Genomic DNA, 23,082 nt, shown 5'->3' on the forward strand with positions numbered 1-23,082 from the left:
CTGAGGGCCAGATATGGGCAGTGTCCTGGCCAGTGCCACATAGTCTGTTAGAAGCACGGCAGAGGCCAGCCCCTCAGCTCTCCTGATACCCAATGGGTTGTCATTTCACTAGAGAAGGAGACACAGTTGCTAAAATTTTCCCTCCTTCTTTGCTTTTCTTATTTATTTTTTCCCCATATGGTGTCTTCCATCTGTATCTTGATACTGTATCTATTAGCAACAACAAAAGAACTCACTTTTTGTTTTCATTTTTAATTTCTCTTGATGCATCCAATTCTTTTTCCCACTGGGTTCCCAGCTAACTCTTTCCACTCTTCTTGTCAATACTCTGTTCCTGGGAGGTCTGGGTCTGTTTACTATGCTTTCCTGGCTGAATCAAAATACCAGGAAGAGTTGGAGTGCTGACTTTTTTCCGTTCTCTATTTTGCCACAAAAGTAGAGGGAGGTGGGGTGGTGGGAAGGGAAATTTTAACTACGGGTGAGAAACTCTTTGCTTCTTTTTATAAGAGAGGGCGTTTTCTCATCACACCAGCTGCTGTGTAGTACTAACACATGAATCAGATCATGTTCTTTTACCACTTCACCCAGTGACACCTTCCTCAAGGCTGGACTTCTGCTGGAGAGAAGCAGGAGGAAGCTCCACAAGGTGAGAATATATTCAGCAAGTCTTGGAAGAAATATAACATACGCTGGGCGCGGTGGCTCACGCCTATAATCCCAGCACTTTGGGAGGCTGAGGCAGGTGGATCACCTGAGGTCAGGAGTTTGAGATCAGCCTGGCCAACATGGAGAAACCCTGTCTCTACTAAAAATACAAAAATCAGCCAGGCATGGTGGTGCATGCCTGTAATCCCAGCTACTCAGGAGACTGAGGCAGGAGAATTGCTTGAACCCTGGAGGCGGAGGTTGCAGTGAGTTGAGATAGCACCATTGCGTTCCAGCCTGGGCAATTGAAGGAGGCTGTGTCTCAAAAAAAAAAAAGAAGAAGAAGAAGAAGAAAAGAAATATAATATACAACATGAGAGCAAACTGTCAAGCTTTGCTTGTTGGCTCTTCCCCCCTTCCCAGTGTAGGCCCTTGTGTAAGTCATGACCACTTTGGACCTCATTTCCTCATCTACAAAATGGGGACAAAACTGACCTCCCTCGCAGGCAGGATGTGAGGATTAACTAAAGCATTTGGCATAAAGCCTGGTCTGGAGTTAATGATTCATTTTATTAAGTAGCACCAACAGGTAGGATATAATTTCTTGGAAACACTCGGATTTTCTCTGAATCAAGAAGTCATGAAACAGAGCTCTGGCCCCCAACAACCTTCCCTCGCTATCCACACCACCATATACAAGTTTTCTTTCTTGAGAGTAAGGGTAGGAGCAAGAGTTTAGGCTCCGGGGAGGGTGTCCAGATAAGACATCAGGCCCGCAGCCAAGTGGTCTGAATCCTAGGTGTGTTGTGGTCCTCAAAGAAAGCTGCAGTGCCAGGCTGGGTACTGCAGCAAAGCCCAGAGAGCCACTGCAGCAAAGGTCCTTCCACCAACTCCATGGCTTACTGGCTAAGGACTCCTCCTGAGTTGAGAGCAGAGCTGAGCCTATGGAGCAATGGTGTCACCTAATTCTGCCAGATTGGCTATGGCTCCCAAGTTCCCTCACCACCTGCTAGGGGGTAGGTGGTGCCTTCCTGCCATCTCCATGTACCTTGTGACATAGGCCCACTTTCTTTATATGCAAACATTGCCCTCTTGGGTGCTTCATGCTGCTGGTGCTCTGCTCCATCACCTGTATCCCCAGATGCCCCAGGCTCCTGTCTCCAAGCACACAGAAGGCTTCCCTGCTCCCTGAAACAGTGTCTTCCTTCGTCCTTAGACTGAAACACTGGCCTTTCTGAAGTCACTTAGGTATGTGCAGTTTGAAAGTGTCAACGCTGGCTTTGTAAACAGAAACCCCACCTGGAGGAGGAGATGGACAACCTCAGACAGCAAGAAGTGGCTGCAGGCCTCCATGGATTCCCAGCTGCCCTGGAATCACTTGTTTCCGGGGAATTCACAGGAAGCCTTGTGAGGGCATTTCCACGTCATCCTGGGCCCAGACTCCCAGCCCCGAGCAAGGACTTCAAGTCTTGGTCAACCGCCAGGACAGGGCCTCGGCATGGCATCTTTCACCGCAAAGCCACACAGGCCTGCAGACGAAGGCGAAGGTTCCTCTGCCATTTCCAGTGTAGTTCTGTGAAGACCAGGGCCATCCGGTTTAATTGAGTCGGCTCCCCTTCTCATACTCCTCCCACTGTGATGAGAGGCAGAATGAGGCTCGCTGTAACACATTGTGAGACAGATAAGAGGACGCAGAACCTAGGGTAAAAATTCATTTTTCTTGTTGCCATATTTCCTTGCTCGTTATAGTTTCTTTGCACCCTAGAGCTCTTGTCAGCGACCCATTTTGTGAATGGAGACATTTGTGCTTTGAAGTCATAATTTATCCCGCAAGAGCTGCTAAAAGAAGCACTTTTAAACTCAGATCTGAGCGAAGGCTGGGAATTGTAAGTCACCTCCAAGCACTTGGGTAAATTGCAAAGAGTGGAGTCTTTACCTCAGGGAGTTAATTTTAACTTATTGCTTTTTCCTCTGAAGATAGTTTTCTCAAACATTTTCTCCCTCTTGCTTTCATTGCAAGTTTTGGCTTAGGTTGTACAAATTAGCTGTCTGTGATTTATTTATGACATTTAGTTTGCTGTAAGTTAACTTGTGACTATCTCATCATTAACTATCTAGCTAAACAAGAGTTTTAAAAATTAGCCTGTGTCAAGCCTTGGGAAACATTATATATTTTTTCACCTACTCAAAGACAATTACAATTACTACCAGCCATCCCTCTTCATAAGTCTCAGAGAAAGGATATGGAAGGGAAGTCAAGAGGATTCACTCACTTGCATATGCCTGGATTCAAATCATGCCGTTCCCTATGATCATTTATGTGACCTTCGGCAAGTGACCTAACCTCTCTGTGTCTCAGTTTCCTCAACTGTGAATGAAAGTAAAGCTTCTGCCTTCCTCATAGGGTTCTTGCAAGTACAAAATGACTTAAAGATGTACAAAGATGTTAGAAAGCTGCCTGCAACATAGAAGCAAAATGTAAGTACATTTTACTGTCAAACTGTCTTCTAAATGTGTTCAAAATACATAAATACTTAGAGAAGAGAGAAATGCAGGTGGACCAGGAAAGTGTTTATTTGTAAAAACAGGTATCTTTTTCTTTTATAGTTTGATTAATTATTCAATGGCTATTCAAAGTAGATCAGATTCAATGCAAAGGTGTTCATAGTTTTAGTAACTGAAGGTGTTTTGTTTTTTGTGAAATAGAATCAGGTGAGTTATCTATTTAAATCTTCTGGGTCTTATGACAATGCTGTTTTGAATCCCATGTTTTAAAGGTTGACAGAAAATGTCTTCAATGTGTGAGTTTGCATAATAAAAGCCACCTGACTGAATAGTGCTGTATTAAGTGGCCAGATCTCTGGTATCTCCTCCTCATCCCTCTTCCGTACGTTCTCACACACTCTCAAGAGACACATGTGGCACACTTTCTATAAGCCACAGAAAAGAAAAATATAAAAACACAACTCTGTCTCCATATGTTGTTGCATTTTCTACACACTGCATTTTCGGAATAACTATCCTGTTGTTAAATTTGCCTGTTGCTGACAAAGCTATTTAGGGCTAAACAATACCCTCTGTCAGTTGATAGGTGGCCAATTTCCCAAAGAGGACTCTTTTGGAACCCCTTAAAATATTCCTTTGTTGCAATCCATAGAAAGTCACAAGAGAGCAGTAACTGAGTTTTATTAAGAACCCACTGAGACAGGGATTACTTCTTGCTTTCTTGCTTACACATTCACACACACACACACACACACACACATACACACACACTCCTTTCCCTTCATTCCTTTATTTTTTCTGTGAGGGATACTTTGCTAACAAAGAAATAATTTGGAGCTAAATCTCTGCTGATTAGGAGCCATTTCACTTCACAGTGTGAATTTAGCAAGGCTCTATTATCATACCCATTTTATTGCCAGAAAGTCCAAGGGATTTGGCCAACTTTGGTATAAATTAGATTAATCTCCTGGCAGTCACAATTCAGCCACATGGATTCAGGCAGCTCTTTAATAGTTTGGGGACTCCTAAAGGAAAGATCATGAAACTTTAAATTTTAGAGAATGGGAGATGGGAGATGGGAGTAACCAGAGGGAAGAAGATTTGCAGAGTCTTAACCTGGAGGCTCCGGTTCTCTTCCCAGCACAATTCTCTTCCTCCAAATTCTGGGGCAAACAGGTCCTCTTGTTTCTTGCTTTCAGAGCCCACACAATATACTTCCTTTCTAATATGTATCATGTTGCAAAATTATATTAATTTTTATGATCACCTGAATAATCTCTATCTCTACCAGGAGGGCAGGAATCCCATGAGAGGTGCTAGGGTGTTTTACTTACCACTCTATTCTTGACATCTAACCAAGTGTCTGGCATACAGTTGAGGCTTAATAAATAATGACCAGTGGAGTGCAGTCCTCTGTGCATATTTCTTGTGCCAATTTCAGTGTCTTCTATAATACCACTGACTTTAAACTGTTGCCATTGACTGGGGTCAGACATGATAGGGGTGGCTGAAATTACCACATAATCTTCTAGGCAGGGAGGGAGGCATTCCATCAATCAATAATTTAAAAAGAGCATATTAGATTCACACCATCTACTTTGTTCTCAGTGCTGAAAACTGAGGGAAATATCAAAAAGTCTGTCTCTTTGACCAGAAAACTTCAAAATCTACCTGGCAAGATGAATATTACTCAAATGTCATCATTAAATGCTAATTTTTAAAAAATTAAGACTTATTCTAGAGTTATGTTTCAGAAAATGGAGAGATGAAGGTATCTGAAATGAATGGAAAAGGCTTACACGGGATTAAGATTTAAACAGGAAAGATGGTAGGATTAGAATATGTCAGGGTTAGAGGTAAGACTTTCTATGTGGAAGGGAGGGGACGGGTGAACAAAGACACAAAGCCTGGCATAAGCACAGCTTATCTGAGCAGAAGAGAGCCACTGACCAGACTGGAGTGCGTGAGAGACAGAAGGAAGAGATCAAATTATGGAGAACCCCAAAATGTGCTCTGTGATCTTGATACCAAGATTCTTGATACCTGAATCCAACCTGGTCAGTCTGGGATGGTGATACCCAGAATGGCAGGGACCGTAGTTTGGGCAGTATTAGAGCTTGGAGAGCAGTGAAGGAGCTTATCTTAGTACCTCCGATCCCCATTCTCCTCTTGGTTTCCATTTCACTCCAATCAGTGCTGAATTTTTTTTTTTTAACTTTAAAATCTCGCAGGGATTAATCATCCCAATCTCCCTATGAGGCAATGGTTCTCAAAGATGGATGTACATCAGAATCCTCTGCAATCTTATTTTACCTGCTGGTTCCTGGAACTGTCTCCTACCCCACAGCCAAGTTATGGTTTACTAGAATAAGATTAGGGTCTAGGGGTCTGCATTTTTGCAAAGGTCTAAGGTGGTCTATAGGTCACATTTTTTGGATATGGCCCTAAGGGGTAAATGACCTAAGGAAAGAGCAGTAAAAATCTCAGAAGAGGGATAGCCAGAGAAAGTCATGATAGAAGCAAACTGCACAGTGACCTGGATGAGACTGGAGACTATTATTCTAAGTGGTGTAACTCAGGAATGGAAAACCAAACATCATATGTTCTTACTGATGTGTGGGAGCTAAGCTATGAGGACGCAAAGGCATAAAAATGATACAATGGAATTTGGGGGAAGAGTGGGAGGAGGATGAGGGATAAAAGACTACAAATATGGTGCAGTGTATACATGGGTGATGGGTGCACCAAAATCTCACAAATCACATAACTCACTTACGTAACAAGAAAAAAAAAAAGAAGCGAGTAGTCACAGTGAAACCGATTTTTACTTAAATTTAAATGCCACCCAGAGCAATTCTTATCTTTTTCATCTTCTAGGGGCTTTCCTTAACTTGATGAGTAGGGGTGATGTGTATGATATGTATAGAAATTATCCAATTTCCAGAAGCGCAAGTAGTGAGAATACTAAAGCTCACCTTAATCCAAGGACATCCTGAGAGCAGCCACTTGAATTTATGCTTTGCTATCAGCTGGGCCCAGAGTAGCTCATTTTAAACTACAATTAGTAGCAAATTACAGTCAGACTGACTTTCGAAAGTGCTGGTTACATTCTGCTAGGAAACAATTTAAAGGATCAGATTCGTGCTGCCACTAAATCAAACAAGCTCATCTAGCTCCAGAGACTTGGGCCTCCCAGTCCTGCGGAGTCTGCAAGTCGGCTTCTCTTTTAGCAAAAGGCTTAGCTCTGGGCTTTGGTATTCTAATCAGTGCTCACTCTAACAATGGCCTGATCTGCTTAGGGAGGGTGCAGTAAACTGATGGGCAAAAATGCAGAAATGGTGAAAATGTATATTTCTTCTCCGATGGGAAACCTTTGCAGGACTGTTGTAGTACCTGACCCAGTTTCTCTGTAGGTTCTCTGCAAACTCATTGGGAAGTGAAGAGACCTCAGAGGAGACACAAACTCTCTTCTGTCAACTGTTCTTTCATTCATTACACAGTGAAGAAAGCCGGACAGTGCAGAGCAAATTTGTGCCGCTGAGCTCTCCACAGGGTCACACGGTTTGACTGTGGGAACTGGAACGCCAACAGCTGATACGGTCTGGGACAGAGCTGGAATGTGGGGTCGCAGTGTGGGGTGCAGTTCTGAATGGATTGAGTGAACTTCCTCCGAGTTATAATTTGAGAAAATTGTAAAAAGGTTTTCAGTCCTTACAACACAGCTACAAGGGGAAAATGCCTCCCTAATACTTATTTCACCAGAAATCTTTATTTTGTGTTTCTCACTCTCCCACAGTTTTATAATGAGAGCACGGCCATTTCACCTGAGTTAAAAGCAAAGCAAAGACCCCTACTAGTGAAGGAAACACATGTGAGGCCTAATCCTACTCCTTTTATTTTTACTTTTAATCAGCAAGCAAATAATGTTTGGTTTTATTTTCTGTGATCCTGGCCAGATAGAGAGCCAAGTGTCCATGAGGAGATGTGCAGAGCTGTCTGTCTGCAGCAGAAATGAGTACAGTACAGCTACATTCCATGCCCAGGCACAGACACCTCTCATGCCTGGAGCTGAGGAAACAAAATCCCCCATGTCTTTAAATCACCAACTAAAGGCACCTCATTTTCCTCAAGGACAGGCAACCCTCAACCATCTCAAGGACAGCATGAGATGGGGAAAAGAATGCTGTTGAACTAAACTGAATTTAAATTAAAAGCCAATGCCCTTCCCATAAATGCAAGAAATTTTGCTTGTTTACAATATCTACTGGTCACTGGAAGGGCGAGTCTCTGGCAGTTGTCCGGGCCCACCCAGTTTCTGACTACCACCCTGGCATCTCCCAGTCTCAAGTTCAAGATAACACCTATCCTGAAAGACACATTGCCCATTCTGGCCAGTGCCTGGTAGTTTCTTCACTCCCTCATATGCCTCATAATAAAATATCTGGCCCAACTGTTTCCTCATTTCACTAGTGTCAGCTAGAAAAGAAGCGTAAACTCAGAATGACTGACTGCAGAGACAGAGCGGGGCGGAGAGGGCCTGCCCATCTCTCAGCATGTGCTCCACGTCTCTTGAGAATCTGTATCTGGAAACTGATGCCCCTTGAGGTCCTCGAAGTCTACACTTCAACATGTTTTCCAGAATTCCAACAGCGTAGCTTCTTCAAGGAGTCTGGGCTAGGGAGCAAGCCTGGAGGAAAGCGTCTCTATGACGGGATCTGCTTGAACCTCCCCTCCATGACCCTCTCCTGCCTGCCCATGCCCCTGTAGTTTGGCTCAACAGCCACTGTGACAGAAACTAAAGGGGAAGAAGCATTTCCAGCCTTGATGAAATTTTGTTTGTGTACATTGCTGAACCTGTTGCCTATTTGCTATGAGAAACAGTCCGATCCAGACCCCAAGAGAGGATTCCTGGATGTAGCACAAGAAAGAACTCGAGGCAAATTCATACAGTAAAGTGAAAGCAGTTTATTGAGAAAGTAAAGGAATAAAGAAGGACTACTCCACAGAGCAGTTCCGAGGGCTCTTGGTTGCCCATTTTTATGGTTATTTCTTGATCCTATGATGAACAAGGGGTGGATTATTCATGCCTCCCCTTTTTAGATCATGTAGGGTGAGTTCCTGACATTGCCATGGCATTTGTAAACTGTCATGGCACTGGTGGGAGGGTAGCAGTGGAAATGACCAGAGGTCACTCTCATAGCTATCTTGGTTTTGGTGGGTTTTGGCTGGCTTTTTTACTGCAAACTGTTCCATCACCAAGGTCTCTATGACCTGTATCTTGTGCCAACCTTCCATCTCATCCTGTGACTTAGTATGCCTTAACCATCTGGGAAGGCAGCCAGTAGGTCTCAGCCTCATTTTACCCAGCCCCTATTCAAGATGGAGTTGCTGTGTTTCAAATGCCTCTGGCATATCTCCCATTTATCGAGTGGCATTTATGCTGGGTAGGTCCTATGTGTTCCTGCGTCCTCTGGGATTGGGGTCTCTGAGGAAATCAGAAGGAATACCTGTCGTCCTCTCCAGGACAGTCTTCTTATTCTTGTGGGCATTCTGGAGACTGTGATCCCACCTCCCAGCCTGCTTTCAGGCTGCCATTCCTGTGTCCTTTTACTTCTTTTCTCTTCCTCACAGATCAATTCAGTTTTTCATCAAAATAATGCAACTCAACCTCCTTATTTTATAGGTGAGGTCATTATAGTCTAGGAAGCTCGAATGACTTTATGTACCATAGATGTGTTCCTCTCATTTACTCCTCTGTCCCTTTTGTCTTGTCGTGTGTGTGTATGTGTGTGTGTATATGTGTGTAAGACAGAAAGAGAAGGGCTTATTTATTCATTCAGATTCATTGACTATCTTATGCAAGAGAGAAAGCACTGATATTTTTTTAGCTCTTACTGTGTGCCAAACTAGAAGCTTTTTGTATATTATCTTTTCTGAGTCTCATACCAACTCCATGAACTAGGTGTTATTATCCACATGTACCACATAAGGAAATGAACGTTCACAGAGGTTAAGTAACTTGCAGAAGATTGTACTTCTGGGGGGATCTGGGCTTGCGCTCCATGCCTGACTTAGCCCAGGACTGGTCCATAATAACACATCTTTAGATCTCTGTGTGGAACACTGCCCTGGACTTTAGAGATAAGAGGCTGCACGTAAGGGATGAGGGGAGACCCAAGACTTGATCAAGGAGAGGGGCTGTAGGCAGAGCAGTCCCTGAAGGACCCCAACACATATAAGAGGGGATATTCTGCTATTCAGTAGGGCACTGCTCCTAAGCTGTCTACCCTGCTTCTCTCCTTTCCACTTTGAGGCTTTTTTTTTTTTTGTATGAAGTGACAATGGGAGGAAAAAATGGGTCTTGCAGAGGTGTTCAGAATGACAACATTAAGTGTGATGGTGCTGCTTATGCCATCGGATTGCATAGATGCTACCAGGGACATGGATGGCAATGTGGGGCTGGAAAAAAACTGTGCAGGCATCTTCACTTTATAGGGGAATGAAACTCTCAGATCACCCTGATGGCTGGGCAAATAAGAAACCAGAGGACATTGTTTCCTTGTGCCCTTGGTGGGGACGCTGCTCATGGGGCAGCCCTTTCACTCATTTTTTTTCTGGGCATCTATTTAGGAATTCATTTTCTCTCCAAGTGGCCCTCTGAATGGAGGCAGGGAAAGAGATATTGAGAAGGAAATCTACAATTATTGACCAGGACAGTAGGTCAGGCACAAGGCCCATTGGTTTACTGGCATTTTTCAGAACAAGAGAATGAAGTATGTGCTTCCTCTCTGCCCAGATGAGCAGATTTGGAGCCTCTACACTGGGCTGCTAAGACTGGAGTTCCATGAGATAAATGTTTTCTAATGCGGACTTCTCTTGGAGAAAGACCTCTGGAGAGAAAAATAGTTAGAACATGATTTTCTTCTTTCCTTTTGGCTTGCTCTGTGGCATCATTCATTACACTTGTCTTTGAGGGCATTGGGACTACAACTATTCCCACTTCCTCTTTTTCTCTAGGGATTTAACTTTAGCTCATTTTAAAATGGCAAGTTGCCTAAAATGTTTTTCCCCATCTTTCCAGAAAGGTTTGCAAACTGGTAGAGCTATTTAAATGCAGGTAATCTGAAGATACGCTGGTGTGTTCTATTCAAGCACATTTCTTTTCTTTTTGTTCAAAGGAGTACAAAGTGATTTTTAAGAGTTGAAAGGGAACTAATGAAAGTTATTTCATTGTTTTTCATGGAAAACAAAGCCCCAGGAAAGAGCAGAAAGTGACATAAGAGTACATCAGACTGGAAGAGGAGTTTCTCTAGGTTCTCAGTGCTTTTGATGATCATAAGTACACACTGCCCTTTTCCACACTGCGTTGTTATGAACACTGACTTACTACTGCTGTCTTCACAAAGGTGGAAGAGCTAGTTCACCGACATGAGGTTGATTTGCAGGATTACACCAAAAGAAAACCTGTGAATGTGTGTCTTATCGTGGACAGGACAGGCTTTTAAGGATTTCTTCTTAATTCCTTCCCTAGGTTCTGTTTTGGTACAGCTGGGCCTGACCTACTTTGTGCCTTTGTAACAGGGTTTTGCATAGGTGATAATAAGTAACAAGATGAGGAGGCTGTGATGTTAAAACTCATCACTGAAACTCAGCAAGGCTTCTCAGCTCCCAGTCTCTAGGCCAGGTTCATGCATTTTATTTATGTATATGATGTATGCTACTGAGACTCAGGTGAAAAATTAAAACATAAATTCATCAGAAGGAGCTGTAGTGGAGCTTGGTTAAAATTGGAACCTCTGAACTTTCAGACTCCTCCTGCCACAGAAATAACGAGATCATTACTTAGCTCCGAAAACAAAGGAAGCGCTCTCCTCCCCCCAACAACAGGCGAAAAGGCAGACTTGAGAATACTCACCCAGCTCACAACATCACTCACGACATCCCAAACCAAAACAAAAGCAGCTCGCCAAGCAGCCAAACAAACGGAGGAGAAGTCAGTCTCCAGCGAACCCTGGTGAATTGCCAAATTTGGCTCTGGCTGTTTGCCCATGAGGAATTACGTAATTCTAAAACGAGGACTCTCAACTGAGAGTTTCAGCCTCTCATATTTTACTCCCAGGATCTGGCAGCAAAAATAGGTGAGAATCTCAGTTCCACTGATGCAGGGAGCTTGCTGATTTTGATTAAGTAACTCTGTTGGTAGGATAAACTGAGGATGATGTAGAAGGTAATGCTATGTTTATGAGATTATAGAATCAACTCCACTCCTCCCTCCCCCAAAAGTAACTAAAGTACCCTCTATTTCATACTCTAAGTGATCCATGTCTCCAATTCTCTGAGGTCAATAAATACAAATATCCAAGGCAGGAAGCCCTGTTGACTTTCTTCTTCCACTGTGGGAAAGCAAGCTCAGACTAAAGAACTGGCCGATATTCTAGGGATTCACTAAGGAAAAGCAGAAGTAGGAGAATGTTGAGGTTAGAAAGTTGAGGCTGGGGTCTGGTATCAGGATGTGTTGATAAAATGACCCCTGTAGACCAGACATCTTACAGATATTCTCTCATTAATATCCACAACAGCCCTATAAAGTACTATTCTCATTTCACAGATTAGAAAACTGAATCTCAGTGAGAAAAGCCACTTGCTTGAAATCACACAGCTAATGAGCAGTGACCTGGGGCCTGAATGACTCAAAAGCCTGTTCCATGCCCCAGGCTAAGAGCCTTGCTGTGTCAAGTTCAATGGATTTAGGTGAAAGTGCCCGTACTCTTTTTAGCTCCATGGGAAGGTGTGATTGGGGTCTAAAGGTGTTTACCTGTAAAGTCAGTGCCTACACAGTCCCTAGTCTCTGTGCTGTCCCAGATGGTAGCTACTAGCCACATGTGGCTATTTAAGTTTAAATAAATTGAAATTAAATTAAAACAACTCATTTCCTCTGTCACAGCAGCCACATATAGTGCTCAGTAACCACGTGCGGCTAGTGACTATCCTGGACAGCACAGACTTTTAGAAAGTTTTCATCTCCACAGAAAGTTTTGTTGGATGGCACTGGAGCTGGACAGCACTAGAACATTCTAGTTGTTAATGCGACCTCCCCTACGAGGCTGTGTTAGTCCTCCTGGGCCTGATCCATTGCGCTTACTGGAGCAAGAATGCTTCCCTCCTTCTGGGTTTCCATTAAGAGGAATTTCCCCTAAGCACATTTCTGATCTCTCTCTGCCTCTTTACTCATTCTATTCCTGGGAGGTGGACATCATTTACTGATGGATTAATCTGGAAGAATTATTGGGAATGAGCTACCTACTAAAACACAAGTTCTGCTTTTCCTGCAGGGCTCTGCCTCTATAGTGGGCAAGATTTAGGAATGACCTGAGTATCTTCTGTTTGCCTTTAATCCGCTGTCTACCCTTCTCCACCCGTCTCCAGGCTCCAGAAGGACGGCCTGAATGACAAACATCAGTGAATTCCTTTGACCTCTGTCAGACCTACCAAATCATAAAATCTTACACTCCCACACGAAATTCACGGTAAGTTGAAAGAGCCATATCTGGAGCTGGGCACCAGCAGGTATAGACCCATTCACCTGCCGCTCTTGCACTAGTGTCTCTCCCTCAGCTCACACCCATGACTGCATGGGGGAAGGAGGCTCCTAGGATCAGCTGACGAAGGAGGTAAAAGGCCAAAGTTGGTTCACAGAGGGGTTGGCTCTTTATATGGGTATAAGCAGAAAATGGCCTGCTTACTACAGTTCTGTGCAGGGTTGATCTGAAAGAAAGACTGAAGAGAAATTTTTCTAACAGGCAGAGATCTGGGAAGTGTACATATTTACCCACTTTGTGTACAAAGAGAAGTGGTCTATAGTAAGAACACATGTGGGCTCATGGTCAGTAAAAGATGGCTTGTCCAGTTAATCAGAGCCCGGAAGGAGAAAGATTGAAGATTAGGGATGAAGAAACCTAGGGAAGAGGTACATGAAAGCCTCTGTAACAGAGAACATAATGTTTGACAAGCTTTGTATCAAATATTAATGCTAAACAGAGAGCATCTACCAGGGAAAAGGCACTACAACCCAGTAGACAAAAGGACCCAGCCAGTTGACATCAGTCATTGGTCACTCTGATGCTGACAAATGGGCCTCACACCATGGCAGCAGAGATGGAAGCTACGCATAGATCCAACAGCATGGGTGTCCTCTTACTAAGGCTGATCTGCCACTCTGGATGTCCAGCCTTGTAGAAATACAGACCAGTACTAATCCACTGATTCAGCACATCCTCTGTGGAGCCCAACCAGACAACTGGTGGCAAGAGATTACTTTATAGAACCCTCTCATCTTGGAAGGAGCAGTAATTCGTGTTGACTGAATCAACATGTATACTAGATACATGATTGCTTTTTATGCCTGAAATAATCTACCAGCATGACTCTCAAAGGGCTTGACTCACCTACATAGCATCCCGTGTAGCACTGCATTGGACAGAGAGATAGAGAACCCAGTTAAAAACAAGGAGATATGGCAGTGGGCCCTTGACTACGGTATCCCCTGGCCTTATCACATCCTGTGTCACCCAGAAGTTGATGTCTGATAGAGTGAAAAAACAGCTTCTTACTAGCCACTGAGGACCCAGCTTAGAAATGATAAGCTGTCAAGATGGGCACTGTCCTCCAGACACAATATATATGTCCTAAATCAACAACCGTTCCTTGGGGCTATGTCCCCAGTAGATAGATAGCAAGTGCAAGCCTGGAAATCAGAGTAGAAATAGGCATGGCCTGGCTTATATCACTTCAAGTGACCAATGTAGGCAATTTATGCTTTTCACTACACTCCGAGGCTTTTGTGGTTTAGAAGTCCTAGTTCCTAGAGGGAGAACATTTCCACCAGGAAGTCAGTAGGAGGCCCATTAAGCTTTAAGCTATGCTCACGCCAAGTCCATCAGAAAAGGGAAATAGTCTCCATCCCAGCAGGAGTAATGGGCCCTGATGTTCAGGAGGAGGTAGGGCTGCTGTTACTCCCTGGGGTTCTCTTGGAACTCCCTTGCCCAATTTCAACAACAAATGGACAAATGCAGTGGTCACGGCCTGAGAAGGCTCAGATCTTATTGAAGAAGATGGGGGTGTCCCCAACAGGTAAGCCACTTAGACCATCAGAGGTGTTAGCCAAGGGTGAGGAGAATCCAGAATGAGTAGGAGAGGAGAGAAATTATGTGTGTAGTTACCTTGAAACCAGCTGCAGCATGGGGACAGGGGGTGCTATAATTCATGTGACTAGCCTTCCTCTTGTTAAGTTTACCAAAAAAATAGGCCAGCCAGAATCTTGGAGGGGCTGTTCCTGGGTTTTACTGTAAGATGAGAGTGAATCCAAGTGGCCTGGGGCTGAATCTGAGATCATGCTGTGAGCACTGCCCAGATGCCTTGTCAGAGCTGAGATCATTCTCCCAGCTACTGAGAGTGTGGGTAGCCTGTGACACTTAGCTGAGTCCCTCTCCAGGAATTGCCATTAGCAAAAAATGAGCCACCTCTCTTCACCCAGACCATATGCCCCTCGCCAGGGAATGTACCGCCCAATTCAGCGTGTGATCAATGCAGAGGTACAAAGGCCCAACTTCCCTGCATCTAGCAAGACATCCAGGAGGGTTCATCCTACTCCCTGAACTCCCCGTAGGGCTAACTGAGGCCTTCGTCACAATTTCATTGCAGTTCCTACCTCCATTTGCCCAGTCCCACTTCTTCCATTCTCCATCGGCGTTGATCTTGATGGAGGCCACTCCCCAGAACACTCCCTGCCTGAGCATCTCTGTCTCAGGAGTTCACTGCCTGGGGATTGTAAGACACATGCTGGGCTTCACCTCAGAGTACTCTCCTGCCTACACTTTTGATCAAATGTCCTTGTGTTGTCTTAATTTGAGTGTGACCTCTGAATTTTGCTGGGATCTGGACTAACGGGGGCAGGGTATTGGGCTAGGGGCACGGCTGGCGGGTAAGTCTGCCCAGTTCTGCAGGTCAGTATTAGTAGGACTCTTTACTGGCGGACACTTGTATCCTCAGTCTACCAAAATCAGCTTACTAAAAATACTTTGGTCTCCACCTTAATTCTTTGTTTATTAAAAGTAATAGCAAAAAGCACAATTACTCTTGCACCAACCTGATAAAGTATTCAGAACCTGAATGAAAGCTACTCCTTGGTGGTTCCCTCAGAAACTCCAGCTCCATCCATAGCCCCTGTATCAGATTTGGATGGAAAGGCCATGTGTTCAGTCTGTTCAAGGGTGACTTTTAGACAGTCCTCTCTCTCTCTCTCTGTGTGTGTGTGTGTGTGTGTGTGTGTGTGTGTGTGTGTGTAGGCTCAGCCTTTGTTCACTAGGACAGTTATTTTCACCTGTAGGCAGGCACCCTGATGGGAGAAGCAGGCTGAATGGATCTCTTTGATATTCAAAGTTGTTTAAGCCATTGATGTTTTACATGTCTAAAATCATATTCTGTTTTAAAAAATTATTTTTTCATGATATAATTAATAAATTAATTTATTCTCTTTGTTAAAAAATAAAAAATTATAGATAAGGATAAATTCCTTTTGACTGCTGTAGCAGTCCCCTCCCCGGAGTATAAACTATGACCTTCCAGACCTTTTTGAAATTGACAGGATCTATTCAAATTTCTGCATTTTCTTTGACCAGGAAATTCTATTTTTCAGATGTTACATTTAAGAAAACTTCTTGAATGTACGTAAGAAAGAATGAACAAGCATATTTATTGCAACATCGTTTATAATAACAATAAAGGTAAACACCTTAATAGAGGACTAAATAAATTCTGGTCTAGTTTTACAATGACATACTATGCAGTAGTAAACACAGTGAGGTGGAGCTGTAAGCACTAACTTGGAAAAAGCTTCAGGAAAGATCACTGAGTAAAAAAGGAGGCTGCAGAATGATAACTGTAATACGATGCTGTTTTATCAGGGCTGTTTAGGAAAATTATGGCCTAGTAGAGGTGAGCTAGGCTGAATGAGAGGAGCAGGAGTGGGGAGAGTGATTAGTGCCCCTCCCCTGCTTTGCCTGCTTTAGCCATTTCTTCCCGTTCTCTCCATCATTTCTTTCCCCTCTTTCACTCCACATTCTTCCCTTTCTTCATCACTTCTTTCCATGGTTAAAATTGAAGCCAAGTCTACCCTCTAGGAACTGTATGTGTTTATGCTCATTAAAACCAGTTGAACTCTGTTGATTAGCAACATGGCCAATCCAAGCTGGTTGTTAAAGTGTCAAAATAAATGGATCCACTGCCTGCACCCTGGCTCACATGATCCCGTTGATGAATAATTAATCGAGCCTCAATCTGATGCGTTACATGGAAACCTGCCCGCTTTGGCTACCATGAAAGCTTAAAAATAAACCAACCACTTGACAAAGTTACAAAAAAATAAAATATAAAAAAGAAACTTCCAGTATGAGTTGAATAATAAATGTATGGTGTTTGCATTAAAGAAAGTACCAGTGACATTGTACTTTGTGTTAGTATTAGAGCGTGTAGATTATTTGATTTGATAATTCTAGTTTAATGACTTCCTTTTGTATTGAAGGGAATAGTGGCCCAGGGAAGGTAGCAAAGCAGGGCTGTTCGGTGGTTCTCCGGTATCAGATTTTGGAGATAATAAAGATGGTCATTCTCCTTTCGTTTGGGAATGCTTCCATCTCTCTGATATGGTAGGAGCCAAATGGGTGGATCTTCTTTTACTCACAGGTCTGCATCTGGGGCACAAGCTTTATGGGCTGGATGGCAATGGCTGACACAGGGCTGAATGGGGTTAGGAAAAGGAGGACAGACGCTGGGTTTCTCTGGAGCTCTGTGTCATGATTCAAAGATGACTCCAATACCAGAGCCTCTGGGAACAACATAATATGAGAAATCGTCGCAAAAAGGGTCATTTTAAGCTAGAAGAAACTCAGAAGAAGGGTTACCAGATAAATACAAAATACCTAATTAAATATGAATTTTAGAAAAACTATGAATACTTTTAAAGTATAATTATGCCCCAGATATTGCATGGAACAAACATATACTAAAAATTTTTTCATTACTTATCTAAACTCAAATTAATCGGGTCTCAAGTGTTTTGATTTGTTGAATCTGTCTAGCCTACCAGGATATATCTTGAAATATATAACTCAAAATGTCTTATAACCTGAAGAACACATTATTCTCTATGTTTCTTTGTCTGTCTGACTCCAACATTTTAAATTATGATCAATACTTTAAACTCCAAAGGTATTGGATATTAGATCAATTCAAGGACAAATTTTCTAAAAACTGGAATCTTCTCCCGCAGAACAGATTGCCTCAAAAGTAGTGAATTCCTGTGCCAAGAATATGCTTATATCAACATTTGTAATGGCAAAAAAAGGGAGACACATAAAAGGTCATAAATAAAGGACTGTTTTAAAAAATTAGGGACGCATCTATGGAATGGAATTCACCATAGATTATTTTCTAGCCTCAGCTGCTGTTATACTAGGACTGTCACCACCGTCATAACCTGACCAGCCAACTAGTTTCCCAATCAAGCTGGTCTTTCTGACACCTTAGAAGCACTCCTCATGCACTTTAGAATGTTTTTCTGTCTGTACATAATGGGGATTTCCAAGTAGATCTTTAAGCAAAAAAAGCAGCATGCATGTTGACATAGTATGTGTGTTTGTTGAAATATGATCCTTAACACTGCAGGTGGGGCCTGGTGGAAGGTGACAGGGACATGCAGGTGAATCCCTCATGAATGGCTCGGTACTGTCCTTGCTCCCCTCTCTCTTGCTCCTACTCTGGTCATGTGATGCACGTGTTCCCCCTTCCCTTCCACTGTGACTAAAAGCTTCTTGAGGCCCTCACCAGAAGCAGATACTGATGCCATGCTTTTTATACAGCCTGCAGAACCATCACCAAAAAAAAACCATTGTTCTTTTCTTTTTCTTTTTTTTTTTTTTTTTAGATGGAGTCTCACTCTGCTACCCAGGCTGGAGTGCAGTGGTGCAGTCTCGGCTCACTGCAACCTCCGCCTCCCAGGTTCGAGCAATTCTCCTGCCTCAGCCTCCCAAGTAACTGAGACTACAGGCCATGCACCACCACACCCAGCTAATTTTTTGTATTTGTGGGGTTTTACCATGTTGATCAGGCTGCTCTCAAATTCCTGACCTCAAATGATCCTCCTGCCTTGACCTCACAAATGCTGGGATTACAGGTGTGAGCCACCGTGCCAGACCCCTTTCTTCTTTATAAATAAACTAATTATATGAGCTTCTTTAATATATTTATCTTCTAATTCTAATTCATGATCTCTCTTCTATGGTTTTATTCCCAGGTTTCTTGTCTATCCCTTGTTCTGTTGAAATTTATTTTCCTCTTTCTCAGCCACAGATACTTTTAGCAACACAAAATGGACTAACATATATGTTAAATTCCTATTTGTATAAATTCCAAATGGCATAAACATAAATACAAATAAAAACATAATAATTTTTCTCGTTAAATACCTGGGAAACTCTTAAGCATGTTTATTTTATGGAAAGAGATCAGTTATTGAGGATAGGTAAGGAAGACTTACTCTTTATTTTATACCTTTATGGATAGATTTTAAAAACTAACCTTGCACATTGAAGAAGAAGCTGGATATTTCCTTTGGGAACACTGTAGAGGCACTCCTTGGGATGGGGGAACAAGAGGGAGAGGATGTGTGCTAGAGGAAGGCCACCTCATATTTCTTTCGGTTTAAAGATTATATAAATTTAAACTTTAACACTTTAAAAAAAGGCTCCATCAGTTAGTTAGAGTAACACAATTGATGCTTCAGGGCATCCTCCATAGCCCTTGCCCACTTAAAAATTCAGGCTAGAGGGAAATTTCTCTGAATGCACTCATGGCTAATCGTACACATGTTCACCAATGAGTGTCACATGAGGGTTAAACATTACGAGGCACATGAGCCTAGTGTCCACAAATCCACATGCAATTCTTGGCCTTAGGCTCAAGGCAAGCCCTGGTAGCTCACAACCAGGAAAAGCAAACTTTTTGATGCCCCACTTAATAATAGCTTGAGGGGCCGGGCGCGGTGGCTCATGCCTATAATCCCAGCACTTTGGGAGGCTGAGGTGGGTGGATCACGAGGTCAAGAGATCGAGACCATCCTGGTCAACAAGGTGAAACCCCGTCTCTACTAAAAAATACAAAAATTAGCTGTGCATGGTGGCGCACGCCTGTAGTCCCAGCTACTCGGGAGGCTGAGGCAGGAGAATTGCTTGAACCCAGGAGGCAGAGGTTGCAGTGAGCTGAGATCGCGCCATTGCACTCCAGCCTGGGTAACAAGAGCGAAACTCCGTCTCAAATAATAATAATAATAATAATAATAACAATAATAGCTTGAAACACATGAAATTGCTATAAAGAAAGGCTGAATAGCAATAATTTGATATGGTTAAACAAATACTTTTTGTAGGCATCCTTTTATACTTTCTCCCTTGATCAATTAGAGAAACAAATAAAAGTAACTAGAGTACGTATGCGTCCAGGCTTCCAAATCCGCCTTACCTTTGATCTGTTATCTTAGATAGGGCAGCTATAACAAATACCGTAGACTGGTAGATTACAAACAACAGAAATTTATTCCTCACTGTTTTGGAGGCTGGAAGTCTGGTATCAAGATGCCAGCAGGGTTGGGTTTCGGTGAGGGTTTTTTCTGTGTTGTGGACAGCTGATTTCTGATTGTATCCTCACATGATGAAGAGCAGAGGGAGAGTAAGCTAGCTCTCTGGTCATTTTCTTATAAGGACATTAATTCTGTTCATAAGGACTCTACCATGAGGACCTAATTACTTCCCAAGTCCCCACTCCCTATACCATCACCTAGGGCAGGGGTCCCGGTCTGTGGCCTGTTAGGAATTGGGCTGCACGGTAGGAGGTGAGTGGCAGGTGAGAGAGCAAACTTCATCTGTGTTTACGTCCACTCTCTATTGCTTGAATTGCTGCCTGAGCTCCACCTTCTGTCAGATCAGCAGCAGCATTAGATTCTCATAGGAATGTGAACCCTATTGTAAACTGAGCATGTGAGGGATCTAGGTTGTGCAATCCTTATGAGAATCTAATGCCTGATGATGTGTCACTGTCTCCCATCACTCCCAGACGGGACTAGTTGCAGGAAAACAAGCTCAGGGCGCCTACTGATTCTACATTACGGTGAGTTGTATGATTATTTCATTATATAGTACAGTGTAATTACATTGGTTCATTTTCATGCTGCTGATAGAGGTATACCCAAGACTGGGCAATTTATGAAAGGAGGAAGTTTAATTGGACTCACAGTTTCATGTGGCTGTGGAGGGCTCACAATCATAGCAGAAGGCAAGGAGGAACAAGTCCCATCTTACATGGATGGCGACTGGCAAAGAGAGAACTTGTGCAGGCAAACTCCTATTTTTTTTAAAGCCATCAGATCTCGTGAGACTTATTCGCTATCACAAGAACAGCACAGGAAAGATCTACCCCCATAATAAAATCACTTCTCACAGGGTTCCTCCCATGACCTGGGAATTGTGGGAGTTACAATTCAGGATGAGATTTGGGTGGGGAAACAACGAAACCATATTATTTCACCCCTGGCCCCTTCCAAATCTCATATCCTCACATTTCAAAACCAATCATGCCTTCCCAGCAGTCCCCCAAAATCTTAACTCATTTCAGCATTAACTCATAAGTCCACGGCCCAAAGTCTTATTTGAGACAGGGCAAGTCCCTTCCACCTATGAGCCTGTAAACTCAAAAGCAAGTTAGTTATTCCTAGATACAACAGGGTACAGGCATTGGGTAAATACAGCCATTCCAAATAGCAGAAACTGGCCAAAACAAAGGGGCAGCAGGCCCCACACAAGTCCAAACTCCAGCAGGGCAGTTAAATCTTAAATGATCTCCTTTGACTCCATGTCTTGCATCCAGGTCACACTGATGCAAGAGGTGGTTTCTCATGGTCTTGGGAAGCTCTGTACCCACTGAATTCATAACATCCACTGTTTACAATATTTATGTTAAGAGCTAAAACTTACATAACATTTGTGTATTCCAGGTATTTTAAATGCTTTAAATAAATGCACTCATTTAAATTTTACAATAATCTTATATGATCATTATTTTTGTCCCATTTTGCAAATTAAGGAGCCTGAGACATGCAGAGTTTAAGCACTTTGCCTGGTTTGGTGCACCTGTAGATTTTGGAGCTGGGATTTGAGCTCGGGTAGCCTTCTGCTGGCAACCGCTACATTTCACTGCCACTCACTCCCCTTTTATCACCTGACCAGCCAACTCTGCCCACAAGACAAGTTGGTCTTTCTGAGTCCATGAGGCATATCTAGTGTACTCCAGGATGGTCTCCTGAGGCAGTATAGAAGTTTCTCCAACTGCAGTCAGGCCAGTGTGGCCCCATATCCAACTTTTTGGAATGTAGGCCCTCAGGCAGACAGCCTGATCTTCATCAGCTCCAGTGCCAATTTCACACAAGAAAACCGTGCCTGATAAGAATCATCTGTTTGCTTGGTTGCTGGTGTTCTTCAGGGCTCATTGCCACGGATTGCAGCTTTCCCCAGTTCTCTCTGTTTGGAGACATCCGATTTTACATCTCCACGAACATGTTCTCCACCCCTGCCCAACAATGAGCTCACTTTGTGCTTCTGTTTATTTCCTCTTTCCTAAAACAGTAGGCAAAGTGGCTAGCAGGTGCTATACAGAGAGGAGAGGATCCACCACTCAGAACCTGAATGCTAATTCATTTTTCTGCAATTTAATTTTTTTCACTTGTAGAATGAAAATAATAATACTAACATTAAGGAATGGTGGTGTGACTCCACTAGCTCTTGTATGCAGAGCCCAACATTAACTTGGGATATACGGTCAAAGATATGAGAAAGCCCCATATGAGACTGGACTGGTGTCTGTGTATGAGACTGGGCCTGCCATGTGGACTAACAAACAGATTTCCCTGGCTTTCAAAATGTTATTTTAGCAAAACCACCTCATTAAAGGCACCTGTGAATTTATCAATTAAATCTCGGTATCTGTAAGTGGGGATAAGGAAGCTTAGACCCCACTCCTTATATTTTCTTCAATGAGGATGGAACTCTGCTAGGTTTGACATCTTGCTGCAAACAGGAGGGTATCAAATTAGCTATTTGATGAGTTTCTCCTTTCTCTTGGGGTTTGTCACCCAGGATGGTCTCTTCTGCTCCACCAGACACAGTCCCCCATAACTCACTGGTTCAAAATCTAAGCAGGGAAGACAGGTTCTATATTACAGTTTATGTTGATGTGTTATAGTATGGGCTTTTTCTGAGCAATATCTTTCTGAGCAAGATCTATCAGAATTCGATTTTCCCTTTGCTCCGAGACCATGCGTTGGCATGGCCAAAAATTCCAAATGCTAATTAAAGACACTAGTTGTGTATATTCAACATTTTAGTAGGCAATAGCTACCAAATTAATGTGAACATTAGAGATTTGATATTTAAGATGTTTGAATAATTTGATACTAGAATATTATAGGCATTTATGCTGGTTTTTTAAAATGTGATGGTGTAATAGATTTTTCATTTATTTTTGTGACTATTTTTTTCTTTAGGCTGCATACTCAATTTTGGAATGGAACTGGGACAATATTCATTTTAGTTTGATTGAACTTCTGGCTTACTGATGAAATGAAAGAGTCTGTTCCTGCAAAAGCATCTCACGGTTTGTTTTTAAATGAAGTAAGACAAACATACAGAAAAGGCATTATAAGTGTAACCAGCACCCAGATGAAGATAAAGAGGTATAACATCACCAGCACTCTGGAGCTCCCTAGTGTTTGCTCCCAATCACTACCCCCAACAAGTTAACTACTACCTTGACCTCTCACAACGTACATTA

The 23,082-nt window shown here is 42.9% G+C and overlaps 1 long non-coding RNA gene across 2 annotated transcripts; it reads left to right on the forward strand.

Annotated features, from left to right (window-relative positions):
- The first annotated feature begins 2,325 nt into the window (after positions 1-2,325).
- LOC105716363 (uncharacterized) lies at positions 2,326-23,082 on the forward strand. 2 transcript variants are annotated; one of them, XR_010338705.1, is made up of 4 exons: positions 2,326-2,348; positions 3,050-3,123; positions 12,577-12,677; positions 22,796-23,082. It is a non-coding gene; the product is annotated as an uncharacterized LOC105716363 (long non-coding RNA). The 2 variants fall into 2 exon arrangements; XR_001107267.2 differs by having other exon boundaries at positions 2,339-2,531.

Source organism: Aotus nancymaae, unplaced genomic scaffold, assembly GCF_030222135.1.
Source record: "Aotus nancymaae isolate 86718 unplaced genomic scaffold, 86718_ANA_hifiasm-v0.15.2.pri h1tg000064l_0, whole genome shotgun sequence".
Taxonomy (NCBI): domain Eukaryota; kingdom Metazoa; phylum Chordata; class Mammalia; order Primates; family Aotidae; genus Aotus; species Aotus nancymaae.